At 42.1% G+C, this 15390-nt stretch overlaps 1 long non-coding RNA gene across 1 annotated transcript; it reads right to left on the reverse strand.

Moving 5' to 3' along the window:
* Window positions 1-7594: 7594 nt before the first annotated feature.
* LOC103358772 (uncharacterized) lies at window positions 7595-15390 on the reverse strand. Its single transcript, XR_520273.1, has 4 exons — window positions 15363-15390; window positions 12509-12667; window positions 11549-11611; window positions 7595-9216 (listed from the first exon to the last, which is right to left on the reverse strand). It is a non-coding gene; the product is annotated as an uncharacterized LOC103358772 (long non-coding RNA).

A 15390-nucleotide genomic window follows, 5' to 3' on the forward strand; every position in this document is an offset into this window, starting at 1 on the left:
TGCAGCGCAACAACAAAGCAAAACCTCAAAGCTCTGTGTAGTACGAAAGCCAGTGCAAGGAAGAATAAAAGGTGTACTGAATATGCTTTTTTTTTTTTTTTTTTTCCAAGAGGTGATGCTAGTTTCATTTGGAATGATAATTGCACATACTGTTTTGATTACAGCCTAATCAAGATGACATGATTATAACTTTCTCCCTTACAGTGCAGAATATATTAACCGGCAGCACAAGGTTAAAAAACAATACTCAACTTTATGATATGCAACACTCAGGGTGCAGTCTTTTGAAATAATGCACCTGATAAGGGTGAATTTGAATATAACAGATGAACAGTGTGCAATTATTTTTTCACTTTTATTTTTTTAGAATTACGTCGTGTGTTGGTTTGTCTTCCTCAGTGCCCTAAGCGTTGCAAGTTACAAAAACCTGTTGTTGCCTCTCTGCCATGCTCCTCTCCATCTCGCTGCAGTGTAGAGCGCGAGGTGAAGAAAGAGGACAGAGGGGAGGTATTATTTATTAATAGTCAGTCTCCCCAAAGCTCTGTAAAACATCCTGTTGAGCTCCCTGAGGTGAGCACTCAGCTTCAAAGCAATTAAAACCGAGGCTATGAGAGTGGGATGAGAGCAAAAGAAAAATGAATAGAGAGGGAGAAAGAGAGTGAGAGAGGCCTGGCCAGCCACAAGGCCACTGCGCTTGGCGAGCTGTGCAGTCGCATACTGTAGATTCAGCTTTCATGCCTGGGAGAGCAGAGGCCCTGAGCAGAATCACCTCCCCAGGTCAGGGATCCCTTGTCAGGGTTTAAAGCCCCAGTGAGCCTGGGGACAGGCCAAAAACCTCTCTGGGGGATTAGACAACCATGATAAGTTAATGTCACGATTCTCTCCTTTTCTGTTCCAACTGACTCGTGTTGAGAAAAGAAAGGTTTTTTTGATCGACTAACTTACACTTTGCAAAGATGTTTGTATCAGGTGGTTTGGAGATGCAAAATTGCCCGGTGTGAATGTAAGCTTTAAGGATTATCTACTCTATAATCTACTGTATGTTTACCCTGTGATATACTGGCAACCCCTGCAGGGTGTTTACCTACCCACGGCCACATGCTGGGATATGCACCAGCCTCCAAAGAATCTAAATAGGAATGACTGATCAAACAGAAACAGATGAATATCTAACAACATGTTGGTTAAATTACCCCAAAGGTAGCCAGTAGATATGAACTCCACAATATATGAGAGGAATAGTGTATACATGTACTTCCTTACACTGCACCCAACCCTATTCTACACAAGAAACCAGAAACCTCATAAACCCACATAAAGTAAGGTTAAGCCTATATCCATCAGCAAATGCTGTTAGGTATCATAAATGCAGCTTAAGTGGTCTTTAATAAAGGTAGGATTTACATGCCTCTTGGGCATTTTCTCATAAAAACCTGAAAGGTTTTGGAGACTCATTCTCCCTTATGGGCTTGTAAATCCTTAGCATCCTTCTTTGACCACTATGACAACAATAACATCTTTCGAAGACTTTTTGTGCCTTTAAGAGCCTCATAACCCTTGCATAATTGCTCTCAGATGATGCTCTGTCCTTGCACTCCCTTTTTCTCCTCCATTTTTCTCTTATTGCTCTTTTCATTTCCCTTCGTCACTCACCGTCGTACATTTGTCGTGAGCTTGATTTGATCAGAAAGGAAAAACAGAAGAAAGAGAGATTCTGTGAATAACTTATGAGTGCTCCCCGCTCAAAACTGAGGCATTATGATATGTATATTAGTTCCACTGCTTTGCCATTCTGTGCCCACCGTCAAGGTGGGTTATGCAACTAAACAGGCTGAGACAAAGAAACTATTTTGGGCAGAGTGCCTGTGTTTGCCTCAGAGGCATGAAGGTGGAGATGCCTTGCCTTCAGGACAAAAAAGACAAAAAAAAAACTTAGTTGCAGAGGAATTGGCAGCTACCTTTGTGTATTGGTGAAGACAATTATTTATAAGTAAAAGTGGTAACTAGAGGGGAGAGTGAATACACATCCTTCTATCCATTTCCTGTTTATTCAGGTCCAAGTCTCAGTGGCAGCGGGGTAAGAAAGGTAGGCCAGAAATCCTTCTTCACATCCTCCAGCAATTCTTGTGGCCTCCCAAGAGGTTCCCGAGCCAAACAAGATATGCAAGCCCTCCAGTGTGCTCTGGGTCTGCCCTGGGGTCTCCTCCCAAATGGACGTACCTGACCATACCTTGACAGGAAAGCATTCAAGAGAAAGCCAATAATTTTCCCGAACCACCTCAACTGCTGAATGTCTGATTCCACGCTCCCTCCAGATATCCCGCAGGGTCAGCCCAGACACCCTGCTTAGGAAGATCATTTTGATTTCTTTATTCTACAGTTACATTCTTTCTTTCACTCATGACCTATAGCCTCAACTGCAACCCTGAAAAGGCATTTAAACCAAGACAGCCCAGCAATTTCCATATCTCATCCACTCCACGCCCTTTTGCCATCGCTTTCTACTACTGGCATTATCTCAGTGACCTCGGCCAGACAAATGGACAATGTTTCCACCCAGACCTCCAGGTCTGCCTCCTCTACAGTTTGTGTGGGAGTTGTATTAGATGTCCTTCCTTTGCCTGACTATATCCTGAGTCGAGGTCAGAAGTTCTTATCTCCAGCTGAGAACAGCCTAGGCGAGGCTCTACTTCCACTAACTGAGTCACCTGGTGATTTGCCAAGAAAAAATGTCTCTATGGAACCCCAAAACTTCAGCAAAACTCAAGTTTTTGCTTCCAAGAGCGCATGTATTGCAGTCTTTCTGTCCTCAGAGTACCTTGGGACCTCGTCCCAAGGGTATTGAAGCCCTTTTTCTGCATTTCAACTAGATGGCTTTGTCTATCAGCAGGATTTGGAGGCTTTTTCCACCACAGGAAAGTAGCTGTGGCCAGACTGCATCATATTAACTGTTGGTTAAAATATTCATAGTGCAGGTTATTTGCCATTTTCTAGGTTACTTTAAAAGCAAAATGAGGCAGGATGTCAATATGTTTGGACTTCACACCTTATGTTTGGGGTCCACTGAAAAATACACACTATGCATCATTCAACAACAAATCCTAAATCTAGTTATTTTTCCACTGGCCTTTATTGAATTCAATTCTTAATACTGACCATGCATGTGGGCAAGATCGTAAAAAGTGATCTTACAGAATATATTTAGATTTCACATGCTGGAGCTTCACCAGTAAAGGCCCACCATGAATGATTTAAATCTGTAAGTGAATAACCCACAGCATGTGTTTGCCTAATGAGTACCAAAGGGATGGTCAAGAGATGATCAGAAGTGCCCCAGAGTTACTCAACCGTCATTTGTATTTAGCCAAAACGGAGGTTTTACATATTTTACGCTTCTTGGACAGCAAAGCTCTATGTGTGGGCATTAATTTAAATATTAACAATCCTCTCAAATCTTCATGTCATTAGTTTTGGTGTTATATTCAAACAATAACCAAAGATCCCAAGGATACTAAATAAGACAGATTATTTCATGCCCTCCAGTTATACATCAGCCATGTGACCTCCACCACACACACACAAGTAACAAATAAGTGAATGAAAGAAGGATTGAAAAGCTACAAAAGGTAGAAATCCCTGGATTGTTGGGTTGCTCCGGACTGAAAGAGGACTATTTGATGAGTCACTCATGAAATATAACTCACCTTTCAGCGAGATGATAGCCCACATTTAGAGAAAGCTCTTTATTGCAGTCATTTATGCATGCATACTTTTATAGCCTATCATATCTGTGCTTTCATGAATACCTCTATGCAGGAATGTTATATGCACCAAAGTGCTGGTTTTAATCTTCAAAAATGCAGAGGGAATGAAAGGTAAGGGAATTGTGGAGTACACCCAGGGAAAAACTTGTCTTCCTTTTTTTTTTTTTTTTAGTAAGGGAACTCTAACAGCAGTGGTGACCTGGCCGTGCAGGTTGTACATAGATAAGTCTGAGGTGAATTGTTATCAGTGACGCCAGGGTCATGAGATACAATCTACGGGTCCATCAGTCAAAACACACTTGCTTGCTGCTGAGGTTCACTTTCCTCCCTCTCTTCTTCCCTCTGTCCTGCTGCTTCAGGAATATTAAATATGCGAGCAATGCCCGCTGTAGATGCAACGCCATTGATTTTGTGTCAATCCTCCAAGCCGCGGTAACTTGATTTGGTATCAGCAATTGCTAAATGAGACTTCTCCAGGCAGCAGCGGAGCGAGTGGAAGACCAAGTGAAGGGTTGGCATGTTTCTTATTCTGATTAGTTTCATATTTGCAGGTAGGGTAGTATTTATCAGCAATGTGGGTGAGGTTCACATCCATCTTTGGCTTCGCTTTACAAAGAGCCTCTTTTACTTATGTTGTTTTTTTTACTCCTAAGATCTCTGAGACTGATTTTACACAGCTTTTCGATAAGTGTAACACATAACCTTGGTTATTGTCTCTTGTTCTCTTTCATTCAGGAAGTCACTGAAAAGTCCTAAGAGCATTTAAACCACTGAATTTAACCTGACAATCGAAGTGGTTTTTTTTTTGTTAATTTTTGATTATTTTTTTTAAGTTACACAGTAGAACCACAGGACTGGGTCACATCCCACTGGGTTTCCTTGGCATAAGTTACATTTTCTTAAAGCAATGTTCATCATAACTGATTCTACTCTAATGAGGATTCCAACCCCCTACAGTCCTGAGTGCTTCACAAGAGTCAGCACTGAGCTTAATGCAATTAAGGCCGCGGCCGTCTAACGGAGCGCCTTTCGACTTTGTGCGAGACTGTTTGCCTAGCTGCTTCTTAAATGTCGACAAAGCCAGATAAGCAGAGCTCTGGAGGCACTTTCACTGGAGCCTATTTGACTTGTTTTACTGTACTTGCCGTCAATTTTGTTTATGCTGCTCGAATTGAGCAAGAGGTGTCTGTGGATGTAGATTTTAATGCGAAATAACAAATGTATTTCTTTTTCTTGGCAAAGTCAAGAAAAACCCGCATACCGTGAAGGCGAAAACATATGAAACACAACTCAGTGTCTATCTGCTGAAATTGGAATTGGAGGGTCGTTTCCACAGCTTGTTTGTGTGTGGGCGAAAGAGAGACTGGATAACTGTCAGCTTATGAAAAACTAGTATGAAGCAACATTTCATTTGATTTACAGTATGTATCTTCTTGTGCATATGCCCGGGTTTGATTTTTATGGGAACTAACATATAAACGACAGAGAAATGTAGTGCTGTTATCTAGCATTGTGATGCTGCATTGTGATTCACCATAAACCCTGACAGTGGCTCTGTTTTTGCCACATCACTGGCAGCCTTCCCACCTCCCCGGTCGGAGTCCTTCCTCGCCACGCGGACCCCAGTCAGTGGCTCAACATTGCCACCAAGTGGTGCGCGGCGGCCATGACCTGGTATTGGCATGGGGTTAACAGCTCCAGATGCTTGCAGTCAGTGCACCACACGGGGATGGCATTGCAGATGCAGGTGTCGTGGTGGGTTCAAAAAGATGAGCGGACGTCAAAACGACGCAGGGCTTGGCCGCGTTCCCAGTTTTTGATGAGCAGACATGAAATCAATAATGTGTTCATTAGTCTTACATGAGCAAAACTAAGAGTGATCTGCTCCTCAAAAAAAAAATCGATAGCGCATGTAGTTACTCATTGTGCCAAATCCTCCCCACCATCCACGGTAACCTTTTATGTGTATCTATAGCTGCTAAAAGGAATACCTGCCAATAGCTGTAGAATAAATATCATATTTTATAGCCTCTCAACATGCAGTGCATCTCTTTTCTAATTGAATACAGAACTGTACCATCTGTTGAGAGGGCAAATGACATCTTAGCTCGAACACGTTGCAACTATCAGGCCTCCCGAATCTTTCCTTTCCTAGCAATCAAGGTCACAGTGTGCGATTGCTAACAATGTGTGAGGTTATTTCCCTTCTGCCTTCATTACTATGCAATTAGCCGCGGTGCTATTCAATTTCCCTCATTTCAGACTTTGCAGATCAATATCACTCAGGCTGCTGGCTAAATGGCTGTGCTGCTAGGAGGGCTTTTCTACAGCTGAATGGGAGGTATCAATCACCGAGCTAAAAGAGATGTTCGATGCTGCAGCGGGTGATGACCACACACACTTTAAAGGAGCAATTGTACGGGCTTTGGGAGGAACAGTGGTGGAGAAATATGGGGAACGCATGTGTGTGTGTGATATTTCAAAGATCGCCTTGGATTGCCAGGCTTACATCATAGTTCCACCATCATCAAGGTCGTTTGTTGGCTTGTGTGGAGTCTGCATGCTGTCCTTTTGTGTCTCCTTTCCTGAAGGGATTTCTTTCGGTGCAGCTCAAAGAAGACACAAAAGACAGCCAGTGACGGACCCTTTTGCTGATGGAGCAAGCAGCTGCAGGCATTACAGTTGCATAATCATAAGCGCCTGCATGCCTGTGACCGGGGGGGTCGATAGGCCAAGTTCCAACCACCTCTGCAGTTCATCAGCTTACCATTAGTCAACATAGTCACACATGAGAGCATTTAGCAGTATCATAGCGCTGCATGAGATATGAGCCGACTCAAAGGCCGGCTCTAGCTAGATCAATGTCCTCCCATTGAACAGAGCATACAGAGAGGGGGCCGGGCAATCAGAGACCCAGACTGACTTCATCTCTGAGAGTAATTAGATGTGGCATCGACTCCAAGGCTCATTCAGGGCTGGTTATTAATGTCTATAATAGACAGGCAGAGGGCAGTGGATCATGGTCACATGAAGGATGGCAGAAGTTGTGGAATGTGGAGTAAGTGGAGCGGATGCAGTTCAAATATTTTTCATTTTCTCTGTTGTGTTGCTGCGAAACAATCTGAGAAAAGGCTGAGTTTGGGAAAAAAAAAAAAAAGAAGAAGAAGTTGCATCAATATTTTAATGTGCTACAGGCTATACACGCGGTATTAAAATGGGCTGTTTTGTATTAAATGTAGGAAAATGTTCCGCTATTAAGCAGCGCTGCGGCTAGTGTCAACTAAATCATCCCACACCTCGCTTCTATTAAACATCTTTGTCTTATGTTTTATTCAGCTCGGCTATTGGATTTTGAATTGTGCTTTTAATGCAGGGACACGTTCAGACAGAAGAACAATTACATTAACTTTCCCCCTTTTTAGGAACCAAGAAAAATAGCTTTGATTTGGACCTGACAGCTGTATTTTTTTAGGGGAGGGTTAACTTTAAAATTTGAAAAGCTGCTCCCAGAAGAGTTTTTTCTCCAACCCAGAGAAAGTAATTCTTCTTCTATGTTAATTTCAAATTAAAACATGAAAATCTGCAAGGTAGCACATGAATCACCAAAATTGCCAGCTTTCACATGAAATTATCAGTATTAATGGTGCTGATATACAATCTGAAGTAAAACAGACAATATTTTCAGATCAAAGCAGCTGCTCAAACGGAAAGTATCCTCCGCTCGAGTGCAAATGGAGGAATATCAACGTTAATACACTTTTGATTCATGAGGACCAAAATGAAAAGATGACTGAATTCTTTTTTTAGAAATCAAGACGAAGCTTTGTGGGTTTTTTTTTTCAGTTTCACTCTTATTAGTCACGTAATTTTTTAATCAGACCACATTATAGAAAGATGCCTGCTGCATTTAATACTGAGGAATCATCTGGGAACAAGAAATAGCATGACATCATTCTGCATAACAACAAACATCCTGCGTCAGGCGAGGCGTGAAACAGAAGGACCAGCATCCATTTATGTATTTATACAGGAAAAATAAATACCAGCAGTGGGAGGAGTCTCATTCAATGACAAACCAGCAGTTAGCAATATGGCACAGCAAGTCTGAATTCATCTCTCAACAGGCACAAAAAAACAGGAACATTTCCTCTGTCTGGAATTCCAAGACATGTTTCCTAAATAAATGATAATTTGGCGTGCTACATAAAAAATAAAAAAAAAAGCAACAGAGATGTCTGGCCAGAGAATACAGCCGTGAAGGACGAAGCATGCAGGATAAAGGCAGCAAAAAACACATCTTACATTAAAATAGATTCAAAGGGAAATGTTTTTATAAGCTGCTGTCAAATGAAAAGCCTCATTACTCCGGTTTTGGTGTGATTCTTTTGATTATTCTATTCGAGATGACAGTCTCAAAAACTTCAGAGCTCATTCAGGAACTAACAGAGGAATCAGTGGGAAGCGAGCCAGTTTCCCGCTCTCGCGCTGTCAACATATTTATTAGGAAGGATGAGTTCTTCATCTGACAGCAGCGTTTCACTGTTTCTGCTACATTCACAGTACTGCAAGAGGATAGGTCATCTATCAGTGCACTGGTACAAGACAGTACTGCATACTGAAAACAACACCACAGCAATAACTATAGGACAGTTACTGATATTCAGGTAAACATGACAAAAAATACGAGTCCATCCTAATTATAGCTGTCTACACGGTTATTTCAGCTGTTTCTTTTGTTGGCAAAATGGCCGTTTTTGTCATCACACTTCAGACGGGCACCACAAATCAACAATATTTTATCTGACATCAAAATTGGTCCCATTGTTGGTCCACTGAAATGTATTTCAAGACAATATGATAAACAAAACAAGAAAGAAAGAGAGAAAAAAAAAAAGCTTCTCAGATAAAGGAGATCGTAGCTTAGTCTGGGTGGCAGCTTTACATTCTTGGCAATAACAGCACCTCTTTTATGTTTCAAAAGAAAAGACAGCCTGCAGCAAAGTGTGCTCAAATTATCAACTTCAGTGACTTTAACATTCCACCAAGAAAATACAATTTTGTGGATTTAGTTGTTTTATATATATATAGTAAGATTTTACACTAACACTCTTTGCTGACACAGACTGCAAAAGATTTTACACGGAATCCATACAAAGACGTTTCCATTCACATCGGTCGCCACATTCATGTGAGTTGGGTCGGAGGGGGAGTGCGGTTGCGGTATGTGTCCACTGTGTGGCAGCATGTAGGTTTTCCTGGCTTGTGTTCAGTGCAATTTCTCCTCAGAGCTGAGGGGTTGTAAAAACTGACACACTGTAACACATTCTCTGTCTGGCTCCTGACAGTCGCTGATTTGGCCTCTTGCACACCAACCGTAGGAGGGATTCTAAAAATTGAGAGCTGAAGACTGTCACTGGCCTGTTCATCAAAACCGCTCTTCAGTTCGAGGCTCCTGCAAGGATTGTGATATACACTTATATTCAGCATTAAAAGGTGTTGCTAAAGGCTGTAGGAAAATACTACACGAAAACACATCAGCACTGTGTTAACAGCGTATACAGGTAGTGTCCCTGGACAAAGCAGGCGAGGATTTGAAACCACCATGGGCCCCCAAAAGCCCGGCATTCCCTATTTGTCCATTGGGTTGATGTATTCTAAAGGTAATCTGGCATCAGAATATGAACCGTCTGAACCCCAAAACTCACCAGCAGGTTTGAAAAGCATGCTATTTTTATTTTTAATGCCAAAATTACACAATTTATCAGAGCCAGAACCTGTAAAAACAGGCAGAATCCTGGGAACTAGTCTTGACACTGTTCTGTCAAAAAAAAAAAAAAATTTAAGCCTGAAACTATACCATTTCATCAAAATAACTCACCCTACATGTCTTGTTTAAAAGTTAAAACAGAGATAAGGCATCTATACTTACCAAATTCTATAAAAAACAAAAAAAATCTTCCTTGCAAAAAATGATAAGCCATTAGTAAATCATTTGCAACCAGCAGTTAACTGACAAAAATTCAAGATTTTTTTGGGTGAACTGTGCTTAAATGTCAGGATATTGGAAATAAATTGAAAATGTAAGTAGTAAAATATATATAGTATGCTTTGACAGTTTGTTTAACACATGTGGGCTCCTGGAAAAATGTTGCACATGCTACATAATCAAAGAAATTCAATTTTTGCTTTTGTTTTTATGATTTCTGGTATCATAGCTGTGACGTACTACACAGAGGACATTTTAAAATTCTCTCTCCTTCTAGCCATGGTTGTGCTGTTTCCATAAAGGTGCAGGACTTTATACTGCAGTGAAAAATGAGCCCACAGTGAGGAGAAATGCTACAGGACCCAAAAACGCCTAGAAACTGATTGGAGTACAGAGGGTTAGTTACTTTTTTTTTTTTTTTAAGTGCCTTAATGTTGCAAATATTATCTTATAAAGCAAGGCTGGTGACAAATTATAGTTTTAAGACCTTCATTATTCCAGTATTTGTATCATCAATGCATAATACTGTAAATATGCAACAAACAAACTGATCACTTTTGCCCCAGAGCCCACTTGTAGGATGTGGTTCTTATTTAAATTGGTCATTTGCCTACTTGTCAAAACAGTGGTTTCCAAACCCTGGACATCAAATCCATCTCAGGAAGAAGAAACGTGCCTCTAATAGAAGATTAGGGGTTTAATTTTTCCTGTTATCTACTGTTGCTTTTTTTCTTGTAAAACACAAATTAGTTTCACATCTGTGGGCTTGTGAGAAATGTTCCAATCAAACAATCTGGAAACGGAAACCTGCTCTTTGATTGAACTGCTCACAACTCATATTCAAATTCAAACTGTGATTTGAGGTTTTTTAGTTGGCATTGATGTTTTTCAAAGGGCCGCGAGCCAAAAAAAAAGGTTGTTAGATGACAACACCTCAAGGTATTTTTATTTTTTATTTATTTATTAGTGTGGTTACACTTATTAAACTACACGTACTGATCTCTTTATGAGGAGAATCCAATTTTAAAGAAGAAATATTTTTGATATGTTTGAAGGTAAAACCTGCTCATAAATACCTCTGAAGCTCATTATTTATATGCCAGGGTTAAGCGTAAAAGACTATTTCCTGGATATGTGCAGCAAGTGCCACTGGTTGCATTATGTCCAGGATACAGTGGACAGACATGAAATAGTCTCCATAAAATCAAATGTGTTTACATTTTTACACTCTAGATAAAACAATGATTTTAACGACTGAGCTTTTGAAGTTGTGCTGAGCAGATTTTGTTCATATTTAATGGACAGAAATAGAAGTGACACCAGACCTCTAATCTAACTCTCAGCAAGAAAGCAAATAAATGGATTCCCCACATTGTGAAACTATTTATTTAACGCTCATCTGATAAATGCAAAAAGACCTACTTACTGCTTCACTACAAACTACTTGTTCCTAACACAATGCTTACTCCGTGATGAATAATAAAAGGGAGCCGAGTTGATTTTACACATCAAAGTCTGTTTACAGTGGAGTAGTACTGCAAATGTGATAAAAGCTGTTTAGAGACATTTTTTGGGGCTCCAGAGAGTCTGATCGGGCTCCTCAAGTGATGCATCTCGAGGCAATGAACTCCGCCTGAACTTCCTGACACCGCGAATTCTAAAATAGGGTGTTATTAGCTCAAGTGAAAATCAATTAGGAACGCCGAAGATCAGCGAAAACAGTCAGTGAAGCTCACAGATGGAATGCGGGGAAAAAAGCAAAGGGGTGACTTTTCTTCACAGCGAACGTTTCTCTCACCTGGTTATAGGTGGACATCAAATACTCCTTCCTCCACTGACTCTATGTCCTCTTCAGCGATTACTGATGAAAACAGCAAGAGGAAAGTGATGAGGAGCAGGTTGGACAATCAAATCAAAATGCAAAACACTGCCTAAAGCTGAGAAATGTGTGGCCTGTGGACTCTTTGTCATTCCAATCCATCTGCCTGGCAGCATTGTGAAGCCCCCTGATCAAGCAGGTTCGCGCCAACACAAAACAGAAGCAGGCAGGGCACCACTTTTTGCTAATGTCTGATAAAAACACTGCCACAATGAGTCAGTAGCCTCACGGTGGTGGGCCAATTACATTTCCATTGCAAATTACACTCTTTTGTTTGAGAATATCTTCCAAATGTCAGCGCTCGATACGCTCGGAGGAGGACAAAAGCATCCGTCAAAAAGTGGAGGTGTTGCAGCGGTGGCAACGAACTAAAAAAAATCCCCCCAAAGCTATGATTTTAGCTGTAATTTTATGAGAGGGGATGTCTGCATTAGTGATTCGGAAAAGAAAATTCTGTTTTATCAGTCGGGCAGCCAAACTGTACTGCGTGTATTCAGACGTCAGGAAAGCTGATGCTGCATTTATGTCCTGTGGAAAAATGGAAACTTCACAGGTGGGAGTTGTTAAAGGAAGGATGAGATGCTTGACTTTGGAAAAATAGCCTCTCTATTTTTTTTTATTAAGACTCGTGTGTGAAGCTACAGCCAGCAGGGACCTGCATAAACTAGAAACAAGGGAGAACAGGTGGATTGGCTCTGTCCAAAGGTTGCTACAGTTTAGCTTTTGCATGGATTATACACAAGATATAGGTTCTGGAATTTGTTTTTTGTGCTTTTGCATACAGTCAAGCATGCTGTTTCTGCAGTAGCTTCAATGTCACATCAACAGACAAGATATGAGAGTGGCCTTGATCGTCTCGTCTATGTGTGTGCATCTCACCAGTGTTCTGCAGGCTGGGCGGGGTGTTGGCAGGCGGAGGGAAGCTGTAGGATCGGGCCTGGAGGGCCGGCGGTGTCTCGTGGCTGATGCTCTTGGTCCTCTTCCGGCACTCGACGGCCAGGCGGCTCCGGCAGGCCTTGTGGCAGTTCACCCCACAGGCTGGGTCGTTCATGTGGGGGCAGAAAGAGGGCGGCAAGGAGAGGTTTCGGGAGAGGAGAGGAGGACGACGGCGTCGGAGGGCAGGGAGGGAGAACCGCCGAGACAGGAGGCGAGACAGGGAGAGAGGAGGAGAGAGAGGGTCAGACAGGGGGACGGGCGTAGACTGAAACATCGGGGCGAACGGGAGCGCTAGTGGCGACAGAAATGTGCTTCGACACGTCATGCAGACACACGAGCACTGGCACACGCACACGGTGAGGCCGAGCGTGCCCGACAACAGTTCTGGCAACTGGGGGGAGTCTAAGAGGAGAGGAGTGGTGGGTCATCCAGCAAGGCAGCAAGAAAACATGTGAGTCACCGGACCGGTGTCACTACACCCCAAAATTCCTCATTGACACCACTTTTATCAACATTAAAATTAAAACATTCCGTGTCATTACCACCTCTTCACTGTGTAATAGGCTGGTTAAAAGGACAAAATTATTTTTCTCCTTCATTCAGGAACTCTTGCCCCATTTAGTGGTCAAAGTACTTAGCTTCATTCATGATGAACTGCCTATCTAATGGTGAGATTGAGGCAATTAAAAAACCTTTTTTTAACTGCTCTGAGGCCATATAACGCCGCCACAAATGGAGTAAGCCCCAGAATGTCTCCAATAATGAGGGATTTACAAGTAATAGAACTGTTCAACATTATGTGTCTCTCCAATAAATATAAGGCGTCGCTCCCTTTTCCTCATCCTTATGCTAAGCTAAACAGCTTTGTGCTTAATGGACAGATATGAGAGTGGTGTCATCTAACTCTTTGCAAAAAAAAAAAAAAGAAAAAAGTGCACTTCCTGTAATAGAAATGGAAATCATGACTTGTTGCTGTGATGGTGTTGTTGTATCGACGTGAAAAGTTGGGATAGGGGTTTTACGGCAGCACCGCATCCATTCAGACACTCAGAGGCCTCTTATATAAGTCTAAATGTCTGACGTCTACTGCCCCAAAGCACACATCCAACTGCCCACACACACACACATTCGGAGCGCTCACACTCCGCTCGTGGACTGCAGTAGGTGATTCATTTCAATTATGTGCCTGCCGCTCTGTCTACCTCTCTGAGTATGGGCTAACACTGGTAATGGGGATGAATGGCTATGGGGCTCTCTCATTGACTTCCTCTGGTCTCATTAATGGAACAAGCCTGAACACTCGAAAACTCCCGGGCGGACTTGCGAACTGCACTCCGTCAAGAGTGGAGAAGACACGGGAGAGCGAGTGGGGTTCAGGGGAGGTGTGTGAGTTGGTTTTATGTGCAGTGCAAAGAAATGCTCAAAAACAGCAATCATGTGGTCACGTTCGCCTTTTAACAACTGACCGACCTTCCGAGCGTTGTGTGACATTTTTTTTTACAAGACTTTAAAAACACCCAAATTATTGCACTGGCTCCGAGCAGAACATGTCTGTGCTAATTAACAAATTAGCGAGTGTCTTCTTTCTTCTCCTATACGCGAGGTGCAGGGTGCAGTGAAGGCTACACAGACCTCAAAGACCCCAAGGAGCATTAATTACCCGTAGTTGCTATGCGACTCCAATGTTTGATGGTAACTTGCAAGCTATTTAATAAGCACCAGTTAGTCAACCTGAAAGCTTGAATGGGCGAGGAAGCTGTTAATGCTGAAACCAACAACGGACAAGAGAGATTTGGTAATTGAATTGCTTGTTTTTCCAACAGGAGAATGAGGAGAACATGAATACATTACATCCTCTGACTCACACACGTGCTGTCATGTCCCTCAAGCCGGTGTTAACACAATGATTCACTTCTCACAAAGAATACAAACAAAACAAACGGTGAAAGAAAAAGCTGCAGGGGCACACACTGACTGACATTTTGTTGCTATAAACTCCGACGGAAACTAATTTATCGAACACTGAAAAAGCCCCCTAAAAAAAAAATGCTGCCTGTAAAATATCTGCCCACTCCAACTTCTCCCATTTAGAAGACCAAGCTGTAATCAATCACTTCTTGAAAGCCTCCAGCAGATGGAAACTTGCATGATTTGCATTTCACTTCTGGCATCACTTCCAACGGTTTTACTTGACATCTGGTTGGAAGCATATGTAGTATAAGTTATTTAGAGAGTGTAACATTTGCAGATTATCACTACTTACTTTACAGCATCAGCACAGACCACTAGCAGCACATCCACAGAGGGGAAAGGAGCACGCTGAGTGTGCATTTATAAAAGCTAATGACCAGGAGTACCAGGGGTTGGGAGGTGTTGGAGGTTTGCTGACTTGTGTGTATGTACGTTTGTGAAATGAAGCCGCTTCTTCTTCAAACACCGGCCCACTCGGAGACCTGAAAGGGCAAATAATTGTCTATTGTATGTGGAGCTGATGGGGCTGATCCAGCTTTGCATGTGGACAGAGTAAAATAGTGCGATGTATTTGCCATGACTTCTGCGCCGATGACATTTACTTAGCACTCCAAAATATGTGGATATTTGTCTGCAGACGGGCTGTGTCTGTGTGTGTGTGTGTGTGTGTGTGTGTGTGTGTGTCTGTGTGTGTGTGTGTGTGATGGGCGAGAATCGAAGGCATCAAAAAGATTCGCTAATGCTTTGAAGGCAGCATCCTCGCATGTGGAACAAGTACATCTGTGCAGCAGACGCGGAACAGAATCTCAATGAATTAGTCTCTTACCTTTACACTTGTAGCCTTGTTTGTAGAA

The sequence above is a fragment of the Stegastes partitus genome, unplaced genomic scaffold (assembly GCF_000690725.1).
Source record: "Stegastes partitus isolate 25-593 unplaced genomic scaffold, Stegastes_partitus-1.0.2 Scaffold330, whole genome shotgun sequence".
Taxonomy (NCBI): domain Eukaryota; kingdom Metazoa; phylum Chordata; class Actinopteri; family Pomacentridae; genus Stegastes; species Stegastes partitus.